Raw genomic sequence first — 12,874 nt, 5'->3', positions numbered from 1 at the left:
CAGACAGAGGCGTAACTATCTTTTCTCTAATATATGCTGCATGTTCTTCTGAAGTTACTTTAAATCTTAAACAAAATTCCTTTTCCCTAAGTTACAATAATGTCAAATTGTCCAAGTCCTTCTCCATCTCTCTATTTATAACTTCTGTCTTACCTTTCAAACAAACCTTGTAAATAATTGGTTTTAAATCTGCAGCCAGCTATACCACAAATTCTTCAATTTTCTTAATATCTTGCAGATCTTTTTTCAACCCTGCAAATTCTTCTTCCATTAATTTTTTTTATCAGTTGTAGTCATCTTTTTACCAAATTCTTCAAACAATTTTAGCAATAAATCTGATGGAATACCCTAATCAGTAAGTTTTTCTGGTGAACCCATGTATCCTTCTCCCAGTTTGGCAGATTTTCTTATGGTTGCCATGGTGAGAAAGTGCAAGCATGTCAGTTACTATGGTGAGAATAAAATATAGGCTTCTTTTTTGTTTTGTTTTGTTTTGCTTTTCTCTATGTTGAGTCTTTTGGCTTCAATTAGCAATCTATTGTCACCATCAAACAATCCAACTAATATTGCACTTTTCTTGTTGTGTAAAATCCACCAATTATTACTGTTCATATATATATAAACAGTGAGCCTTCCCACTGAGACCCATCTTGTTAGTCTAATTAAGTTTACTACTTTCAAAGACACTTTCCTCAAAGAAATACACATACACACATACACCACACACACACCTCTATATAGAAGACAGACAGACATTACAAAAATACATACATACATTCTATTTTTTTAAAATCACTGCTCTCCTTTTCCATTTGAAAATTTTAAGATGCAGAGCATGTTGATCAGAAAGATCGGCAGTTCAGTGGTTCAAATCTCTAACACTGCATAATGGAATGAGCTCCCATTACTTGTCCCAGCTTCTGCCAACCTAGCAGTTTGAAAGCATGTAAAAATGCAAGTAGAAAAATAGGAACCATCTTTGATGGGAAGGTAACAGCGTTCTGCGCGCCTTCAACATTTAGTCATGCCGGCCACACAACCACAGAGACTTCTTTGGACAGTGCTGGCTCTTCAGCTTTGAAACAGAGATGAGCACCACCCCTTAGAGTCGGGAACGACTAGCATGTATGTGCGAGGGGAACCTTACCGTTACCTTTTAATATCACAATCTTGTCAAGCTTTTTGCCTTTAGATTAAAATTCTTTAAAATTGGAATTCCTCCCCCTCTTCTCAATTAAAAAAAAAATAGGCCACCAAGATTCTTTAATCTTCACTGCTGTTTAGAATATCTCTCAGGTTGTAAAGCAATTAAATTATAAAGTGATTAAGAAGGTGAAGCTTTTGCCAGCCAGAAAAGCTATACAATTTAGGACACATTGTAAATTCTAGATTCCCAAGCCACTGGACTCACAATCAACCACAAGAAACTAAATTCCTGCAGGGTTTTTTTTTTTCAAGGAGCAAATGGATAAGCTCACAAGTTCTCCTTCCAGCATAATTTTTTTTCCCAGTCAGGACCATTTCCTGATTTACAATTATTCTTTGTGCGGTCTCTGTCTGTAGAGCTGCTCCCAAAGATGTCTAACTAGCCATAACACCTGACTTGGAAGCTGGGTTTCTTATACTTAATTTCAGAACACTATTAAACCCATCCATATCCTTAGGCCATTTTAAACTTTCTTAAATTTGATGGAATAAAATTGAAAAAGAGTTAATATTTTGTATGAACACTAGAGGGAGCCCAAGAGAGAGTTTTAGAAGAGAAATGTGTAATCATTTGATTGGTTAAAGAAAAACAATGTTAGAAGTTGATTGGTTAAATGTCATAATTCTATATAAGGTAATAGTTAGGGCATTACTATCGCTGATTGGTTTGTGACCGCCCCGATCAGTCTAGCTGATATGGGAGTAGGAGGAGTTAGGGAGGGTATAACTGTTGTTTCACTTTCATTGTGGGTGTGGCTCTCCTTTGTGACTCAGGTGAAGTCAGGGTGAGACCCACCAACGCTTTGCAAACCGTTTTCAAATTAGCTTTGATTTTTGATAATAAAAAGAATTTTATTACTCTACTCCGAACCTCGTCTCCAGAATTCTTTTAAATTCTGCAAACAAATTGGGGGCTCGTGGCCGGGATCCAATCTGCGTTGGGGCTCTGAGGGGTCCCCCTCAGGTGCACCCCTTTCCTTTTTGAAAGGAGGGGAGCCACCCAGAGGACTGCGTAGCTTTTGGAAGCCCGTAAAAATTGTGTCATAGACGAACAGTAGGAGGGGAGTGAATAAAATAAGAAATAGCCTGAAGACAGACCGGATAACTCTTGCGCGCGGACCCTGGTGAGTACTGGTTTTGAAAACACCAGAGCACAAGACCCAGGGCGGTCAGGGAGTGTGTGGATGTGAGAACTGGCAGCGGGGCTGGGTTTAAGTCCTTTTGAGGAATCTCAGGGGAGATTTGCAGGACGGAGTGAGTGATGGGGATATTGTGAATATCCGGAGACGGTGACGTGTGGAATTGAAAAGAGCTGCTGGGAGGGACACAGAAGCACACACAAAAGGGAGGGCTACCTACCCATATAAGAGATGGGGGGAAATACAAGTTCAGTTGAGAAAGGAACACAGTGTGTAAAGAAAATTAGAAAGAATCCTAAGCTTAAAATCGACCCGAATGGCCCATTGGGCCAAATGCTGGCTGGATGGGGGTCCCCACCTTATAATCGGGAAATTTTGAGATTAGGATTGACTAAAGAAAATATGGTAAATTTATGCTGTTTTATTTGGTGGCAAGATGATAATATTGAGTGGCCGCAGGATGGCTCTATGAATTTCTTTAAATGCCGTAATCTATATGATTACGTGAAACAGAAAAAGTGTAAAAGTTTGGACAATGAGTTAGATTATGCTCTGCTCTGGAACCCGGACCTTTGGCCATCAGAACGTATTCTGATGGTGAAGCCCGGACAGCAGGAAGAAGAGGAAGAAACCCCAAAAAGGGATTTGTTGAAAAATATCCCTCCTCCGTATAATCCGGTTCATATCCAAAATCCCCCACACCTGGCTAATGCAGTAACTCCCCCATTATATCCTGAAATGCAGGGAGGAATAAGCCAATTCACCCCAGGGCAGTGGCCTGGTTCTCCGATGCCCGTATTAAGTCCACAGGGAGGGGAAAACCCAGTTTGGACTCCTAATTGCCACACCCCCCCCATCCCGTTTTTAATGCCATACACTCCGGGGGTTGATGAGAAAACAGGATGTTCAAAGGACAAATTGGATAGTGCAAGGAAGAATTTAATAAACCAATTGGGTGAAGAGGAACAGGTTAAGCAATTTCCTCTAAGAGAGACCCCGAATGGAGTAAATGCCCAAGGGGCCCCAATTATAACATATGTACACGAACCGCTAAGGGCAACGGAGGTTCGGGCATTTAAAAAGGAAATGAAAAGCTTCATTGAGGATCCATTAACAGCTAGCGATCAATTGGATTCCCTATTAGGACCTAACATATATACTTGGGAAGAAATACAAAATATAATGGGTATTTTGTTTAGCCCCGAAGAGAGAAATTTAATCAGAGTAGCCGCCATGGCAGTGTGGGAGAGAGAAAACCCTGTGGTGGCGGGAGGGAATCAAGATAGAGGAGATGCTAAATATCCCCTGGTAAAGCCAAATTGGAATAATAATGAAGCAGAGGGGAGAAGAAACATGCAAGATTTAAGATCAGTAATTATAAAGGGGATGAGGGAAGCAATACCAAGAACTCAGAACATGACTAAAGCCATGGATATAGAGCAGGAAAAGGAAGAAGCACCAGCTACATTCTTGCAACGTCTCAAGGACGGAATGCGAAAGTATGCGGGGGCGGATCCTGACGATGCCCTAAATGTGCAGATAGTTAAAATTCAGTTTGTAACTAAGGCATGGCCAGACATTGCAAGGAAATTACAAAAGAGAGAGAATTGGGCTACAGAATCTTTAGAAGTTTTGTTAAGGGAAGCGCTGAAAATATATGTGAATAGGGAAGAGGAAAAAGTGAAAAGGGACGGACAGAGGACAAGTCGAATGATGGCTATCGCAGTAAGTGGGGCTATGCAAACACAGCCCGAGCAAGGAAGGGGGTGGGGCTGGGTGCCACGCGGACGAGGGAGAGATGATACCGGATTTAGAGGGAAGCTCGGAATGAGAAGCAGAGGCGGAGTTAACCGAGGAATGATGAGAAGGGGAACAATGGGAGAAAGAGGAACTTGCTTCCATTGTGGCAAGACAGGACATTTTAAGAGAGAATGTCCCACTCTGGCCGGGGAGGAGCAAATTAACCGATTGATGGAGGAAGATGAAGATATATATTAGGGAAGTCAGGGGCCCTTCATTAGGAGTTCCCGCCGGGAGCCCTTGATAAATTTGGAGGTGGGAACCCAGGAATATACCTTCTTAGTGGACACCGGAGCATCTCGCACCTCTATGTGTGTGATGCCAAAGGAGGGAAAAATTGATGATCAAGCAAAAATAAAAATTAGTGGGGTAAAAGGGGAAGCTTTTAATGTGAAGCAGTTAGAACCAGTGAAAATAAGATATGGGAAAAATGAGATCCGGACTCTAAAATTATTGTATGTGCCTGAAGCAGGAATTAACATCATGGGAAGAGACCTGATGTCTGCCTTGGGAATTACAATAAGCTTTGACAAAAGTGAAACAGTTTATGTTCTAACAGAAGAGAAAGAACAAAAGATTGATCCTTTAGTTTGGGTGCAACCGGGAAATAGAGGTGGATTAGAGATAGAGCCTCTAAAGATAAAATTGAAACCCAATAGTGAGATAGTAAGCCAAAGACAGTATAATATTCCGATGGAAGGAAGAAAAGGTCTTCAACCAGTGATAGACCAACTAATAAACGACGGACTATTAGAAGGAACTATGTCACCTTACAATACCCCTATATTGCCTGTGAGAAAACCAGATGGTACTTACAGGATGGTGCAGGACCTGAGACTTTTAAATAAAATAGTAGAAACCAGACATCCGGTAGTCCCAAATCCCTATACTATCTTGAGCAAAATACCTGTAGAAAACCGCTGGTTTAGTGTAATAGATTTAAAAGATGCTTTTTGGTCTTGTCCTTTAGACAAAGATAGTAGGGCTCTATTTGCATTCGAATGGGAGAATCCTTTCACTGGGAGGAGACAGCAGTATCAACGGACAGTGTTGCCTCAAGGGTTTACAGAATCTCCAAATTTGTTTGGACAAGTATTAGAACAGACCTTAGAAAAGTTTAAGTTACCAAAAGGAATAAACATGATCCAATATGTAGATGATCTTTTAGTGTCAGGTAAGAAGAAAATAGATACCGAGGAAGGAACAGTAGCTTTATTGAATTTTTTGGCCCAACAGGGTCTGAGTAAAGGGAAACTTCAGTTTGTAGAACCAGAAGTAAAATATTTGGGACATTTAATTAGTCAGGGCTCAAGAAAGATCAGTGCTGAAAGAATTCAAGGGATCATAGAACAACCAAGGCCTAAAACGCAAAAAGAGTTGAGAAAGTTTTTAGGATTAATTGGATATTGTAGGTTATGGATAGAAGATTATGCCAAATGGACTAAAGGATTATATGAACAGTTAACTCAAACAAAACCATTTAAAATTGGGTGGACCAAGGGGTTGGATGAGGACTTTCAGAGACTTAAGCAGTGCCCCAGTCTTAAGTCTTCCCAATTTAGAGAAACCATTTCACCTTTTTGCATCAGTGGAAGAAGGGATAGCCCTGGGGATTTTGACACAAAGTTGGGCAGGGCAAAAGAAACCAGTAGCATATCTGTCCGAAAACCTTGACCCTGTAGCTAAAGGATGGCCCACATGTATTCAAGCCATAGCAGCAGTAGCGTTATTAGTAAAGAAGAGTGAGAAAATCACAATGGGAGGGGCGCTAATTGTAAGCAGCCTACATCAAGTGAGAACATTGTTAAAACAAAAAGCTGGGAGGTGGTTGACTGATTCAAGGTTGCTGAAATATGAGGGGATGTTACTGGATCATGCTGACCTAGTCCTGACAACTGACTCAGCATTGAATCCAGCCCAATTCCTCAATAAAACCAGTTCATCTGAAAGTGAAGAAATTGAACACTGGTGTAGTGAAATAGTAGATTTAGAAACAAAAATCAGGCCAGATTTACAGGATACTCCTTTGGAAAAAGGAGAAAGATGGTACATTGATGGTTCTTCACGAGTGGTAGAAGGGAAAAGACAAAATGGATACGCTATAATCCAGGAGGGCACATGGGCTCTTCTAGAAGGGGGGAGATTGCCAAACCATTGGTCTGCACAGGCAGCCGAATTGTATGCCTTGAAAAGAGCTCTCATATTGGGGGAAAAATCAAATTTAACGATTTACACCGACTCTAAATATGCGTTTGGAGTGGTGCAGACCTTTGGGAAGATTTGGAGGGAAAGGGGATATGTGACAAGTCAGGGAAAGGACCTGATCCACCAGCAATTAATCGAGGAGGTGTTATCAGCCCTTGCCCTGCCCCATAGAATTGCTGTAGTGCATTTGAGAGCACACCAAAAGGGAGATGAGGTTGAGAAGAAGGGAAACAGGTTGGCAGACCAGGAAGCTAAAGAAGCTGGTATGAATGAAGTTATTGAACAAATTAAAATTATGATTCCCCATGTATTTGAAATGAAGGAGATACCAATTTTTAATGAGAGAGAGGAAAACAAAATTAAACAGATGGGGGGAACGAAAGATGAAGATGGGAAATGGTGGTTACCAGATGGGAGACAAATTCTCAATTACCCCCTCATGAGACAAATCTTTGAAAGACTACACGAGGGGAGTCATTGGGGAACTCAGGCCTTGATTGATGAAGTATTAAAAAAATATGCAGGAGTAAAAGTCTATACGGCAGCACAACAAGTAACTCAAAAATGTATAATTTGTCAAAGGGTAAATAGAAATCAATTAAGGGAAAAACAAAAGGGAGGGAGGCCTTTAGCGCTCTATCCTTTCCAAAATATACAAATAGACTTCACCGAAATGCCACAAGTGGGAAGATATAAATATTTGTTAGTTATTATAGATCATTTGACAGGATGGGTAGAAGCCTACCCTTGTTTTGATGAAACTGCTAGAACTGTTGTTAGATTAATATTAGAACATATTATACCAAGATATGGATTGTTCAGAGAGTTGATAGTGACCAGGGAAGACACTTCACGGGGAAAATTACTCAAGGAGTGGCTAACGTATTGGGAATAAAATGGGACCTACACAGTCCATGGCATCCGCCCTCTAGTGGGAAGGTGGAAAATATGAATGGAAAGATTAAAACAATGTTGACAAAATTGTATTTGGAAACAGGAGTGAATTGGACAAAAGCGTTGCCGATAGCCTTATTTAGAATAAGAACACAACCCAGGAGGGATGTGGGAGTCTCACCTTATGAAATGTTATTTGGAATGCCACTAAGGAATGCTGGGATACGAATGGGGAATTTACCTAGTAAAGACAAAGGATTGATACAATACTTGCAAATACTGTCCCAGACTTTTGACTCTTTCAGGAAAGCGGGCTATTTAATACAGACTCCTCCATTGAGCTTCAAAGTACATTCCATTGAAGTGGGAGACCAGGTGTGGATAAAAACGTGGAAGGACGATTCCCTAAAGCCGAAGTGGGATGGACCATTCCTGGTGTTGCTGACCACAGACACTGCCATCCGGACGAAAGAAAAAGGCTGGACCCACTACACCAGAGCGAAGAGAGCCAACTTGGAGGAGTCGGAAACTTGGAAGGCCTTTCAGAAGGAGCCATTGAAGTTGGTGTTGAAAAGGCAGTAATTCTTCTAAAGGAAAAGGCCCGTGAGTTCCTGGCTTGTGACCAATGTGCTGGTTCTGTTCTTGTCCGTGTGAAGCTTGCTGCTGTTCCCATTGTATTGACTGTGTACTTTGTACCCACTGCCGGATCCCCTGTGACATTATATTGATTGAACAATACCTGGCGGAATATTTTTATTATCCGAGTCTATTTTCAACTGCTCTCACCACAGACCTCCGTATTACCCCAACAGTACAGAGAGCGCTTGATAATCCTTTTTCTGACAATTATCACGCCGCCGAGGCCTAGAGAAGATGAAACCACGATGCCCTTTCATCAGAGGACTGTTACCCGGGCAGGAAGCGGGATTTTGGGACTATTGGGCTCCTCGACCATCTTGCAAGTATTTCCTGTTGCATTTTCTAGGCATGACAATAATGATGGGTGTGTTACTTTTGGTGGTGTGGGGAGCATGTGAATATCAAAATAAGGAGGGAATAGTAGAGGATTTCTATGGACCTCCCTCTAAACAGAATCGCTCAAAAAGAGAGATAAGTTTTCACCATCATGCGAAGAAATTCATAAACTCACCTGTAAACACCATTTGTATAAAAGGAGGAGGACTACAGAAAGGAGAATTCCAATATTCGAAAATGACACATGAGGGATGCAATCTAACATTAGAAGTAATGGCAAAACAAACTAAGAGAGGATTGGCCTGGTCATGTGAGAATCAAAATGATGGGTGGAGAAAGGGACTTTTCGAAATATGTAAAAATGCAACTAAGAAAGATTTAGATAATGGAGACCCAAGGTGTTATTGGATTGATAAAATTTTATGGTCTAGTAGCTGCAAAATTTCAGAAGGAAGCCCTGGAGATATACAATTTCTCTGTAATAATAATAATAAGAGTCAAAACATGCAATTAGGATGGAGTGGGATGTGTAAAGTATTATGGGAACCCAGTTGGTACAATAAAAGCCCCTCTCGAACTAAAAGGGTTCCAACTGCTGCAACTAAAGTTGAGTCAGAGAACTGTTCACCCTGCATTACCAAGGCTAAGGTGGGTGAACGGACTATCAACACCTTAATATATCATACGCATCCACCCCAGGGATGTAAACCTACTAAAATGGATTGCCTTTACAACAAAACGATGTACAGTTTGTGTACTCTAAAGGGAAAAACTGTATGTTATAATCCCAACACTCCAGTTCGCCTTAACGTTACTTTATGGGCAGGCTTGCCTAAGACGGGTTTTAGAAAGGATCCCGAGGGAGAGGGTAAGCTGTATTTCCTTAATTATACTATACAGTTGCAGAAGGGGAAACAACCCCTAATTCTGGTGTTTGATGCATGTACTGCCACTAAGTGGGGAAAAGGAGTGCCTTGTGGAGACCAGGCTTGGATTAATAGTTATAAAATTAATCATAAATACTTGTGTGGAACTGTTCTCAACTGGGATTATGGTAATCCTAACGTTTGGATTCCTTGTGGAGGTACCACCCAGTGCTCAGGATGGAAATGTGTTTGTGATCACACAGGGGGTGGTTATAAGGGGTGCCCTTATGTAACTTCTTTCCGAAGGGGTGTCGGAAATACTATCCAATTAGAAATATCCCGTAATATTCCACCCATGGTGACGTATGGTTTTGGAATTGACGGAAAAGGGTTGGATCCAGAGACATATCTAACTATTAAAGTTGAGAGGATTAAAAATGGAGAAATAAAATCCCTTGGGTGGTCTGTGTATGATACTCTACGAAAATTAGATGACCCCTTACCAATAAATACTAAGGCTAACAATTTATTTATAGAAATGGCTGAGCAGGTGGCTAAAACCTTGACTGTTAAAAACTGTTTTGTTTGTGGAGGGACTAACATGGGAGAGCAATGGCCATGGGAAGCTCTGGAGGCTGATCCGGTGACATATAATAATCTTTCGTATGCTGGTAATGTCACAGCAAGAAAAGACTTCACTGGAATTGTGTGGACTCTGTCTACCAACCTGGTAGGGAGAAATTGCTTTGTTAGGAATGGATCTATTCATGTTGGGAATTTAATTTGTCTGGGAACATGGAGTCCTGACTATAGTATTTGGTCTTCCCTGGCTAATAATACTCAACCCCCACGTTTTAATATGACTAATTTAAGCTATTTGAATTCTTCCTCTATTAATGATATGTGGAAAGCACCCAATGCTATGTATTGGATTTGTGGAAAATTAGCGTATGAAACCTTGCCTAAAAATTGGTCTGGTTCTTGTATTTTAGGATGGATAAAACCATCATTTTTTCTGTTGCCTATAAAAGCCCGACAGGTGTTAGGGGTCCCGCTGTATGAAAAGGTTGGCTCTCAGAGCAGAAGAAGACGAGAGTTAGAATCAAACTCGGTCTTTTCCAACTTTCTTTGTAGTGATTTCACGAAATTTGAAAATAGTGATGTTTGGAGCTTAGAAAGAATTATATGTACATATGGTAGAGCAACGTGGGCAGAAGATGGAACTTATGGGTACCGTACACCCATTTATATGATAAATAGAATTATTCGTCTCCAAGCAGTATTAGATTTGGCTGGCCAACGAATTGATAAAGCTCTTAATATTTTGTCTACTGCTACAGACAAAATAAGAACCGCAGTATATCAAAACCGTTTGGCATTGGACTATTTGTTAGCCAAGGAAGGGGGTGTATGTGGGAAATTTAATCTATCTAACTGTTGTTTACAAATTGATGAAACTGGGGCCGTTGTGAAGCAGTTAACTGCAGAGATGCGGCAATTAACTTATAATCCTGACCAGATATGGCGGGGATTCAATTTGGATGGTGGGGGCTTTTTAGGGGGCATTTTTAGAAATTGGAAACAAGCATTGTTCATGGTTGGTATAATTTTTATTGGATTAATGATGCTACCGTGTTTAATTCCCATAATAAGAAATGTTGTCACCTCCACGGTGGGAAGCATAATACAAGCTCAGCAACATGAAAAGTCAATGATGGTATTAAAAGAAATTGGGGATCAGATCCAATTATTGGAAAGTATGAATACATTCCCTATGGAAAGTACAATAATAGAAAGAGAAAGGTTGAAAGAAATAAGGGAAAATATTAAGAAAATTGCCATATAAGAGATGGGGGAATTGATGGAATAAAATTGAAAAAGAGTTAATATTTTGTATGAACACTAGAGGGAGCCCAAGAGAGAGTTTTAGAAGAGAAATGTGTAATCATTTGATTGGTTAAAGAAAAACAATGTTAGAAGTTGATTGGTTAAATGTCATAATTCTATATAAGGTAATAGTTAGGGCGTTACTATCGCTGATTGGTTTGTGACCGCCCCGATCAGGCTAGCTGATATGGGAGTAGGAGGAGTTAGGGAGGGTATAACTGTTGTTTCACTTTCATTGTGGGTGTGGCTCTCCTTTGTGACTCAGGTGAAGTCAGGGTGAGACCCACCAACGCTTTGCAAACCGTTTTCAAATTAGCTTTGATTTTTGATAATAAAAAGAATTTTATTACTCTACTCCGAACCTCGTCTCCAGAATTCTTTTAAATTCTGCAAACAAATTAATACACTAAACATCCCTTTGCCCTTAATTCCAGTCCTTAAAACTACTTTCATAAGGAATTAAAAGAAACTCATCCAGTAAACTCTTCCAAAGTTTCATGGTATTCATACCATTCCATTCCAAAGGTTCTCAATATTTAAAAAGCAATAAAAGTTAATTCCAAAGCAATTAGTAACTGAGAATCAGTTTTAGTTTCACCTTAGATGCTATATTACCCCTATGAGCAGATCACAAAAATGTCATTTCCTACTGTCTACTCATGAGAGGCCTTTATCTGGAATATGTTTGGGCAATCTCATGATCTCTTCCTTTTCCAGAGAGATTTTGTTGTGCCAAGTCTCACATTCAACTGCCAATTTCAGCCTTAATGTCATACCCACTTCTTCCAGTTTGCAATATGCTCACCAGAACATACACACACAGAGAGAGAGGGGGGGGAGGGAGGGAGGGAGAGGGAGAGACCAGTGGTGGGATATGACTGGTATGCCCCGGTACGAGCATACCGGTGCCTGCTGGGAACACCAGGTATCATTCTGGTATGGTGCTCTGGAGGGCCCACCCATCTGCCCACTCTCCTTACTGCTACTTGAGCTGATCAGGGCTTTTGCACATGTGGACACAGTGTATGGTGCCTGCGTGATGCTCCACCAAGCAGCTGGAGCATCAAGGCAGTAAGTATGCATGTGTGCACTGTGCACTTGCTGTGCTCATTTGCGTGGTGGACGCCAGGCCCCATTGCATCGTATCAGTTGCAACATGATCTGGAACTCACCATTGACACACTCACATCAAATACACACACACTTTTAAAGTGCATATAAATTGCATAGGATTTATATCCGGCATCTTTTTGTTTTTAAGGTATGATTCTAGCCATTCCTAAAAAGTTATATAAAAACATTGAAACTTAAGGTTTCTCTTAAAATTAACATTCATTTATATCATTTTCTTTGAACATACATATTTCTTTGCTTATTTTTTAAAATTATTTTTTAAAATTATTTTTTAAAATTATTTTTTAAAATTATTTTTTAAAATTATTTTTTAAAATTATTTTTTAAAATTATTTTTTAAAATTATTTTTTAAAATTATTTTTTAAAATTATTTTTTAAAATTATTTTTTAAAATTATTTTTTAAAATTATTTTTTAAAATTATTTTTTAAAATTATTTTTTAAAATTAATTTTTAAAATTAATTTTTAAAATTAATTTTTAAAATTATTTTTAAAAACCTTTTCAGAAATCTGAAAATCAGGGTAGCTTTAGGAACATCAGTAAATACAAACAATGTTGTTTGTTTTTTAAAATGTTGGCAGAACAAAATTCTATTGTGAAATCCTGGGAATAATAGCAGGAAAAAAGTGAAAATTGTTTTTAGAAATGCTTATCTCTGTCAAAATACTGCAGTTCTTCAAATTCCCTGAGGTGTAAGGGTGATATTAATTTGAAATGTGCATGGTAGTTATGCCCTAAGGCTACAGTTATAATTTTGGTTGGTTCC

This window comes from Thamnophis elegans, chromosome 4, assembly GCF_009769535.1.
Source record: "Thamnophis elegans isolate rThaEle1 chromosome 4, rThaEle1.pri, whole genome shotgun sequence".
Taxonomy (NCBI): domain Eukaryota; kingdom Metazoa; phylum Chordata; class Lepidosauria; order Squamata; family Colubridae; genus Thamnophis; species Thamnophis elegans.
This window is presented reverse-complemented; position numbering follows the sequence as displayed.